This window comes from Abrus precatorius, unplaced genomic scaffold (genome assembly GCF_003935025.1).
Source record: "Abrus precatorius isolate BTA unplaced genomic scaffold, Abrus_2018 Scaffold11, whole genome shotgun sequence".
NCBI classification, from domain to species: Eukaryota; Viridiplantae; Streptophyta; class Magnoliopsida; order Fabales; family Fabaceae; genus Abrus; species Abrus precatorius.
The window spans coordinates 7,660,222-7,670,768 of record NW_020874303.1 but is presented as its reverse complement, the minus strand read 5'-3'; the positions used below and the strand labels follow the sequence as shown (position 1 = coordinate 7,670,768).

The 10,547-nt window shown below is 27.4% G+C and overlaps 1 pseudogene; it reads left to right on the top strand.

Moving 5' to 3' along the window:
• Nucleotides 1-1,442: 1,442 nt before the first annotated feature.
• Nucleotides 1,443-2,765, top strand: LOC113855252 (annotated as a pseudogene).
• Nucleotides 2,766-10,547: the final 7,782 nt, after the last annotated feature.

Here is a 10,547-nt window from a genome sequence, read left to right as displayed (position 1 = left end):
TAACACATGGTATCATATTTGAATAATTTACAACTTAATAACTTTTATAAAATGCAATATTAACTAATAAATTATTTTAATTATTTTAATCATTATGCATATCAAATTTTACATAATTTGAATAATTGTCATCACATCCAGAACGCAACTGACACTGATAAAACTAAGTTAAAAATGTTAATTAATTGCATTGAAAGTCTTTTAAGAACCTAGTTGATAAGCTAACCGATTAGTATAAAATAATAAATAAGAGCATTAACAAAATAGACCAAAATTTACATTTAGGAATAGTTTATTTAAAATAATATATCAACTTCAATTAGGATGATAAAATTTTAATTATACTCTTATTTATAAATTTTTTATTAGAAAAATAATTTATTAAATGTTGTGATATTATTTTATACTATGTTGTATACATCGAGGCATTTTGAAGTTTAGCTTAATTTTATATATATATATATATATATATATATATATATATATATATATATATATTCATAATCAGGGCAAAAATCAGTAAGTTAATGGAAAAATATTTTTTATAAGTATTTTTTCGTTTAATGACATTTTATAAATATTATATTTTATGAATGTACAATTAGATTATTTTTTTTTTAAATATATTAAATTTTACAAACAAATTATACAAATAAAATAAATAGTTCATTAAATTTTTTTATTTTGACATCTAATACAAATTTTAAAATATTAATTATAAAATTAGATATTTATGAATATTTAATTTATTTAAATTTTAATATGTATTATTAACATAAGGTCATCTCAAGTTGCTGTTTCGTGAACAGTTTCTTAAAATAAAATACGGAGTATTGCATTTTTTCATCGTTAGAGCAATCTAACATGGCATTTACAATTTCTTCAATAGAAGATGTGTTCCTAATATAAAGAATGCTTTCTTCTCCTTGCAGTCTCATCTCTATAAATGAGTAAAAATAAAAAATATATAAAAAGTAAATTTTCTAAAATTTCTTACTGTTGGAGTGAATTTGGATTTGAGTTGCTTAATACTGACATAGTAGTAAAAAGACTACAAAATATATATTTCAATGCAAGAAGAAACTCTTTCAAGAAATCTTTGTTGGAGATGCCCTAAACATATCACATTATTAAATAATTAGTTAATAAAATTTAATATTTATGAAAAGTTATTAAATAGAATAATTCTCTGTAGAGTTACACATGTAACTGTCCCCTACTCTCTCTCTATGTATTATCAAATATAGTGTTAACTTTAAGATCTTAAATTAAAAAAATTGATTAATTAAAGTTATCGTATAATAATTTACAAAATAAACATCGCACGTTTACAAATGAAGTCGAAAACTCTATAAATAGAAGGACTTGAAGAAATTGCTTACATCTCTCACCCTCGTACGCCCTATCCTAGGTTGGTCATTTCTTTCTATCACTGTTTCCTCAATCATGCATGCTTTTATATTCTATATTTTGGTCCTATCTTCAATTTCAAGTGCATCTTTAGCTGAAGCCACTAAAAATTTGAAGGGCTTCAGCATTGATCTTATTCATCGTGACTCACCTTTGTCACCCTTTTACGACCCTTCATTGACCACATCACAACTCATCAAGAATGCTGCACTAAGGTCCATTGCTCGATCCAATCGTATTAACTCCCTTGTGAATGAAAATAAATTACCCAAAACTATTACAATTCCAGATCCAGACCTTCAAGAATACCTCGTGATATTTTACATTGGCACCCCTCCTGTGGAAAGGTTTGCTATTGCAGACACAGGCAGTGATCTAATTTGGGTACAATGCACCCCTTGTAAACAATGTGTACCCCAAGACACTCCATTGTTTGATCCAAAAAAATCATCCACATTTAAGAGTGTTTCATGTGACTCACAACCATGCACACTACTTCCCAAGTCCCTACGTTTTTGTGGAAAATCAGGTGAGTGCATATATGCATATATATATGGTGACAAGACAGTCACCGTAGGTAGTTTGGGTCTTGATTTCATTAATTTTGGTATTGAGGGTGGGAACAACACTATTACATTTCCTAAGTTTACTTTTGGATGTGGATATGGCACTAATGACACTGGGGTTAAAGCCTACACCAAGAACACAGGCACAGTGGGTCTTGGAGCAGGGCCATTGTCTTTGGTTTCACAATTAGGTGATGAAATTGGTCACAAATTCTCCTACTGTTTGCTTCCTTTGGCTTCAAATTCCACAAGCAAATTGAAATTTGGGAATGAAGCAATGATAAAAGGAAAAAGTGTCGTGTCCACCCCACTGATACTAAAATCTTCTATGCCTACCTTTTACTACCTTAATCTTGAAGGCATCTCTGTTGGAAAAAAGATGGTGAAGTCAGACAAAACTCAAACCGATGGCAACATAGTCATTGATTCACCACATTCACAATTCTCGAACAAAGGTTTTACAATAAGTTTATAACTTTGGTAAAGGAAGTCTTTGGTGTTGAGGCAGAGCAAAATCCTCCAGATGGATTCGACTTTTGTTTCAAACTTAATGATAGTAACGTTCATTTCCCTAATATTGTGTTTCATTTTACTGGAGCTAAGGTTCGCTTGAATCCTACAAACTTGTTTAATGTGTTCGGTGACAACCTCTTTTGCATGTTGGTATCACCTACCTCTGAACATGGAATTTCCTTCTTCGGAAATCAGGCACAAGTTGGCTTTCAGGTGGAGTATGATCTTAAAGAAGGAAAGGTTTCCTTTGCTTCGACTGACTGTACAAAAAATTAGATTTACCTGTGTTGTGTTGATAAGTATTTCACTTGTGCCTTTATCTACACAAAGAGAGCAAGGTTTTATGTTTTCATTACATGGCCAAAATTAAAGTTTTGGCCATGTAATGAAAAAATGAACCATGGGTTGAAATTCGACTGTTAATTAAAATGGATACTACTTGAATAAAGATGCTGTGATCTAAATATAAGAACATCACTCCTCATAGTCCAATACTTGGAAAGGAATTAGATATCGGTGTAGGTTGCATGAGCGCCATATTTAGCGTATTGCTAGCCAATAAGTTGGGATCATTCTTTCAAGCTTAATTATTCACAATTTTGCATGGCTTAAAGTTGGTCACTAACTGTTGAGAAACATGTGGAGCCGAAAGATATACTCTTAACCAACTACTTAACTATTCTCCTTATTATTAACTAACATTTTAACCAACTAATTACTTGACACAAATCAAGACTACTCTTATATTGCCAGAGACAGATTCCACTGCTATTCTACTTTTGGATGTAGGTTGCAATGATCGAGTTGCATCTGTGTGCTAGCAGCTAGCAGCTAGCAAGTTTGGTAGTAATATATCAAGTTCAGGGGAAACATATCTTTGGAGAAGAAATGTCATTGTTGATGCCTTTGATGTATTTGCCAGGAACCATCAAGACGTACTTTATGTTTCTTGATATTTATCCTTTCTTTCATGTTGTTTTATTAATCTAACGAAATTATCTAATCTATTCTACTATTTTTTCTATCAAATCTTTGTATCTTTTTCTGTTGTTTTGTTGTATATTTTTTCTATGAAATTTATGTACAAACGCAATTTCTTCTTGTATGTTTATTTTTCTTCTACCGATGTGTACATTGTTGAAGTGCAGTTTTGTTTGCGCGTTTTTCGCCTTTGTATCAGTTGAAATTAAAGAAATTTTAATATAAAAAATTTAAAAAATAATTTTACTGTTAATTATTTTATCACCCTGTTAATCTTCACTCTTTTTCCTTTATTTCTCTATCTTCTTATCCTTTCTCTTTCTCTCTCCCTTATATTTTTCCCTTTCTTCTTTTTGTTAGTCTCTCACGAAAGCTCTCTCTGGATTAGGACGTCTAATTGCATGCCGACACCCTTCTTTTGTTGTCAAAATGGGTCGAGTGATGAGTACATGCATGTTGCACGTTTTATGTTCTTTTATTTTTAAGTATTTACATTAAATTATCAAATATGTGCGTGAATTTGTTGATACATGCCTATCAATTTTGAATATTTATATAACTTAATAACTTTTATAAAATGCAATATTGGCAACATATTTAACTCATAATATATTACATATAAAAATGTTATATTATACTATATAAAGCTAGCATGTGTGTTATTTTTGAAAGTTGTAACAAGTGATTGTGTTGTTTAACAAATTGATGAATGACACATTTGTTGTTATTTGTCAAAGACAATGTTATTCTTGTAAAACATTTAGTTTTAGTTTTTAGTTGATGCTTTGTGACTTGTGGATTCCTTTTATTTTTATTTTGATATCCTCTTTTGTAATAAATATATTTATAAATCGTAATGACATCATCTACCTTTTGCTTGTTAAAATATTATTTTCTTACTCCAAATTCTGCTAGCTTTCCATATTCAAACTAAAATTGTCATACTTCTTCAAGATTCTCAAACTCTAACCTGACACTTAGTTTTCATATGACACCTATCTTTGTCACAAACTCTTTACTCCAATAGCATGATAAGAAACATCATAAGTATTGATTCCATTATTCTTAAATCCAAAAAATGTCAAATAAATATGCACTTTTATGTTGGCATTGTTTGAAGATGTTGTTTGCCACGATCTAACCCAAAAGAGAGTTCAATGCCATGAACTTCATTAGGATAATCCTTTTTGTGAGTGTAAAATAGGTACTTCTTTTATCAAATCTTTTCATAATATCATATAGTTCAATGTTTCATCAAATGCAAGGTAAAGAAAAACCTTTTTCTTCATAAATACATCACTACACCTAGCTTTGACTCCAAAAATTTATCACTCACTCAAGTGAGACTTGATGTACCACAAGCCATGCAAGAGGATGAAAATATAGAAGACATATGATTATAATTAAGATTTTATTATAATAGGTTTTAATTAGCCAACATTTTTTGTTATGTAATGAATTTTATTTTTAGTTTTTCAACATTGAATTATTATAGTTTTCATTAATGAATTTTAGTATTTATAAAAAATGGTGCCTTATATTATATTTCTTTGTCATACAGTTTAAAAAATCATGTAATCAACTGTATTTGACCCCTTAAATGTTGTCTGTATCTGCATAATTTCAGATATTTTTTTACTATATTCGCTTAAGTGGATTTTGTTTTGCTAGATTTTTTTAAAATAATGGCTCAAGCGCTTACCACATTCGCTTAAGCGATTATTTTTGTTTAAATGAATAATAGTGTCTAAAATCAATACTCTTTGTCCTAAATTCGCTTAAGATAAATAAAAATCGCTTGTCGAGGTTTAAGCGATTCATTATTCACTTGAGTGATTCATGATTTGGTAAAGTAAAATAGAGGAAGAAACACATGCCTCTCTATCCCATTTTCACGTAAGTTTAATTATTTTCACTTGGAAGCGCTTAAGTAAAAAGCAAATAGCTTAAACCAGAAAAAATTACTTAGGCAAAAAATGCTTCAGGTCACTTCTGCCTCACTTAAGTGTGCTTCACACATCATCAAACGTTCTTGTCATCCATTTAAGCTAATTATCTCACTTAATTATTATTTTTTGCTTAAGCAAATCAATTTATTTGATGGAAAGCTTATTTTGCTAATTAAGATATTTGTTTGATGAAAATAACACTTATTATATATATATATATATATATATATATATATATATATATATATATATATATATATATATAAAAGTAACAACTAATACTTTTATATATAATATATTATGAGTTAAATCTATTAAAATTAGATTTCAAATTTAGACATTTATACTAATTAATAATTTTTTTATAAGATGAAATATTAACTAATTTAATTAATGTTTGAAAGTTCTTATAAGTAAATGAATTCATAAATTTGAATACAAGATTAAAATAATAGAAACTTCATGTTACTGATTTATTTTAATATGTAATATTTTTTAAAATATAAATGAATATATTACATTTTAGACAACATATCTACGAACATTAAGATTATATAAAATTATCATAAAAATAATATAAGACAATTTATTAATTACTTAAAAATAAAAAAAAGTTTAATATAAATATTTTTAAAATGTTAATGTTACAGTTAATTATTTTATCACCCGGTTAAACTTCACACTTTTTATTCCTTGTTTTTCCTTTATTTCTCTATCTTCTTTATCCTTTCTCTTTTTCTCTTTCTCTCTTATATTTTTCCCTTTTTTCTTTTTATTAGTCTCTCACTTAAGCAATCTCTGGATTAGGACGTCGAATTGCACGCCGACACCCTCCTTTTGTTGCCAAAATGGGTCGAGTAATGAGTGCATGCATGTTGCACGTTTTATGTTCTTTATTTTTTAAATTTTTAAATTAAACTATCTATTTGCTGTTAATATATGATTGGATTTGTTGACACATGGATATTAAATTTAAATATTTATACAATTTAATAATTTTTATAAGATATAATATTAATTAATAAATTATCTTATATTATTTTTATGCATATTAAATTTCATATAATTTGAACATTTGTATTTGTATCTCTTCTAAAATTTGATATATTTATTTATATTTTATGAATTAATATATTTAATAAGAATTTTCAAACATTAGTTAGATTAGTTAATATTGTATTTTATAAAAAAAATTAAATAGTATAAATGTCTAAATTTGACATTTGATATCAAAAGTTTTGACTTTTAATATATTATATTTAAAAACTAATTCATCCAATTGATTTTAAATGTATATGTTTAACAAATATTTATTTATTTTTCTCTAATCTAAACTATAAATATCTTTTGTTACAAGAAAATTTTATTCGACTTATGTAGGACTATGGATGATAAAGTTTTTTCTACTAATTTGTCTACATGCTTGGTAGTTTATTCTTGTTTATTTAAAAACTAGTTCATTCTAAAATTCCAAAATATTCTTAAACATATTCTCACTAGTTTTAATAATTAATAGCAATTAGTCAGAGCTCATAAAAGGTAAAATCTATTGTTATCATTATGTGAATTTTATCCAAAAAAAAATGATTAGGGAATTGAGAGCAAGAAATTAAAGTTAACTATGGAAAGTAATTAAAACAACAAAAAGAATTATTGTGCATTATTCAAGATAAAAAAGTTATTTAATAAGTTTTTGCAATTTAAATGATATGCAAATTGAATTTAATTAAAATATATTAATAATGTACATTTATTATACTATTATTACATAATAATTTTTTATATAACTTAAAACTATTAATATTTATAATAATTATTTTAAAAGAAAGAATACAAGGTTGAGAGAGTTCCACATATTCTTAATAGTGTGGATTTGAGAATGTTGAAATAGTGCAACATGAAATAGTGAAACTTTAGTTTGAAGCCATTTTTTGAACATCGTTTGTTTTTTTAAAAGTTTAATATTATGTATTATTCTACATAACTAAAAGTGAATTTCGGTAATTGTAAGGGATTAAAACAAAATTAACTTTTTGAACAGTATAATGACATGAAGCTTGGTTAATCACATTAATAGTAATAGAGACTCAGTAGAGTAATTGTAAAAGCTAATTCTACCTATTTTACATTAATTAAGGACTGAAAAAAAAACTATCAAAACAAAAAGTGAGTTTTAATAATTTTATAAAAACTAAAAGACTTATTTAACCGTAAAGTTTTTAATAGTAATCCAACATACATTTTACATTTTCAACATCATTGAGTAAAGTTAATGTCACGTAGGAAAAAAAAAATTTAAAAATAGTTACTAATAGAAACATTACATGAGAAGAAAATAAATTTTTAGCAAACTTGTTTAAGAAAATAAAAAATTATGAATTTTTATACGATTAAAACATTATTTAAACTAAAATATTATGCATAGAATTTGATCTTTTATATTTGATCATATTTCATGAATGTGTGCAAGTATATGTGCTGTTCATGAGTAAATAAAATGCTGATTTTATGAAGAAATAGATAGTAAAACTTCACGTAAATAACTATAAAATGAAAATCAGGAAATTAAATTTTGGCATAAATTCTAAGGCTTTTGTAGAAAAAGTTAAATACACCAAACATTTATTTGGTAATACATTTTACTATTAAAAGTGTTTGTTTTAGCAGTTGAAAAAGTGTGACGACTAAATTAATGCATCTCAACAAATATAAGAAATAAACATATAATATACATAAATTAGAGTTATGAATAAAAAATATGCTCTTTCAAAATTTAAAAATAAAAAGGTTAAAAAACTTCATCCCATTTATGCTAAACTAAACACTCGTGTTAACAAAGTTGCTATTTTATGTTCAATGATAAATAACCAAAGCATGTATGATTACTGTCACAATTATTTTGTTCGTTCCTACAATAGTTGTCCATTTAAGTATCAGATAATAGACATTTTATTTTATTATTTTTGCTATTTAATAGGGCTAACAAAATCCAAACACAAAAAACAAACTAGATATAAAATGTAGTGCAAGAGACTTTAAGAGAATCTAGCCTTAATAGAGGCTCTATAGAAGGGAAAACTTTATCAAAACAATAAAAAAGTTGCTCAGCTTTAACCCCTAACCTAACCATCCAATCGGCATAATAGTTTGCTTCTCTTAAAATGTGACTAAATCTAACAAATTTAATATTCCTAAGAAGGAGCCTAATATTCTAGATAACAATAAACAACAGATGATTGCTACTTTGAATATTGATGATTAACGAAATAGCTTTCTAGCAGTCATACTTAATCCAAATGACTTAGTTATTCCTACATATGACTAGAGACTCCAAATAATAGCCCACAATTCAGTAGCAAGTGAGGAATAGAGATTGGGAATTATAGAAACAAGTTATTAATGCTCCATTCTAATCACGGATAAAACATCCACAACTAGCAGCACCTAAAGTATGTATGACAAAACTATCAATATTGAGCTTAACTTTCTTTTCTAGGGGCGATTGCCATCTAACAAGACCCTGAGGCTCCAAACAACCAACTATTCAACTCATCTATCAAACTCATAAACAATTTTATTTAATAGGGATTCAAAATTCAAAAGGGAGTTATGAAATATAGCATAGTTTCTATTTTTTTCACAGATTGCAGGTGACAAAACCAAATAGAGAGGGCCAAAAAGGATGCATAGGAAAATTATAGTATAAATTAAACAAAATCCAGTTAGATAAGCAAAGAGTAAAGAAAGAGGATCATTTATCAGGGGGAGGAAGCTTATTCCAAATTTGATTAGCATACCAAGAGTCCCTAAGGACATGCATCACAGATTCAAGAGCCTTATTGCATCTAGTACAAAGAGAAGAGCTAGTCATTTTACGATTAAATCTCTCCTCAGTTAGAAGTTTTTCATAAGTAACTTTCTATAGGAAAACATTAACTTTAGGAGGCCTATTCCAGTTCCAAACTAATTTAAAAGTTTGATTATTACTATCCATATTCAGATTGCACTCAAAAATCATATTATAAGCAAACCTAATTGAAAAAAAAAACTATTACTAGTAAGCTTCTAGAAAAACTTATCCTGATTATTAAAGAGCATAGGCAAATTGGTTTGAGAGATCAAATCACAAATAGAGTTGGAAAGAACTTGTCTAATTTTCAACTAATCTCAATTGCCTTGATGGGAAAAAAAAAAAAGGCCACAAGGTCATTTAAATTATCACCACTAATGAGATAAAGAGCAAAACTAGAAAGATTTGGAATCTTATGAATCCAATTATCCTACCAGAATCTAGCAGTCATCACATTCCCAAGAATCCAAGCCAAGCCCTTGATAAAAATAGTCTCAACTAACAACCATATCCTTCCATAAAGGAGAGAATTTTTTACTATTAGTAATTTTAAGAGATTTACCTAAAATAAAGCTATATTTATCATAGATAACCTGAGACCATAAATCATTGGAAAAGGTAATGAGCCTCCAACAAAGTTTCATTATGAAGGCTTTATTGACTAAATGAATGTCTTTAAACCCTAATCCCCCTCACTTTTAGGTTTACAAATAGTCTTCCAACTAATTAGGTGATATTTTTTCCCATTCAGAGAATGAAGTGCTTACAAATCTTATTAATTTTATTACAAACAAACCTAGGGATAAAACTAATTTGCATAAAATAATTAGAAATACTCATGATATAGGCCTAGGTAAGGATGATTCTTCCTTACATGGATAAGAGATTCATTTCTAAATAGAGAGCTTTCTTCTTATTTTATCTATAATAAACTTAAAGCCCTGTCTAGTAGGATTAAGATGACTAACAGGGATGCCAAGATACTTACCACACTGAGAAAAATTCCTAAATCCTAAGCACCTACTCAGGTCTTGAATGAGAGTAGAATTACAATATTTAGAGAAATATACAGAAGACTTAAATTTATTAATAAAAAAGACTTAAGACAAAGCAAAATTTATTCAAGACCTCAGAGATAGTTTCAGCATTATACTTATCAGCTTTAGTAACTAAAATGATATCATCAACAAAAAGAAGATGAAATATATTAGGATCTTTGCTTCTGAAAGAAAAAGGAACCCAACTACCATCATCAACCCTATCCTAAATTAAATGAGT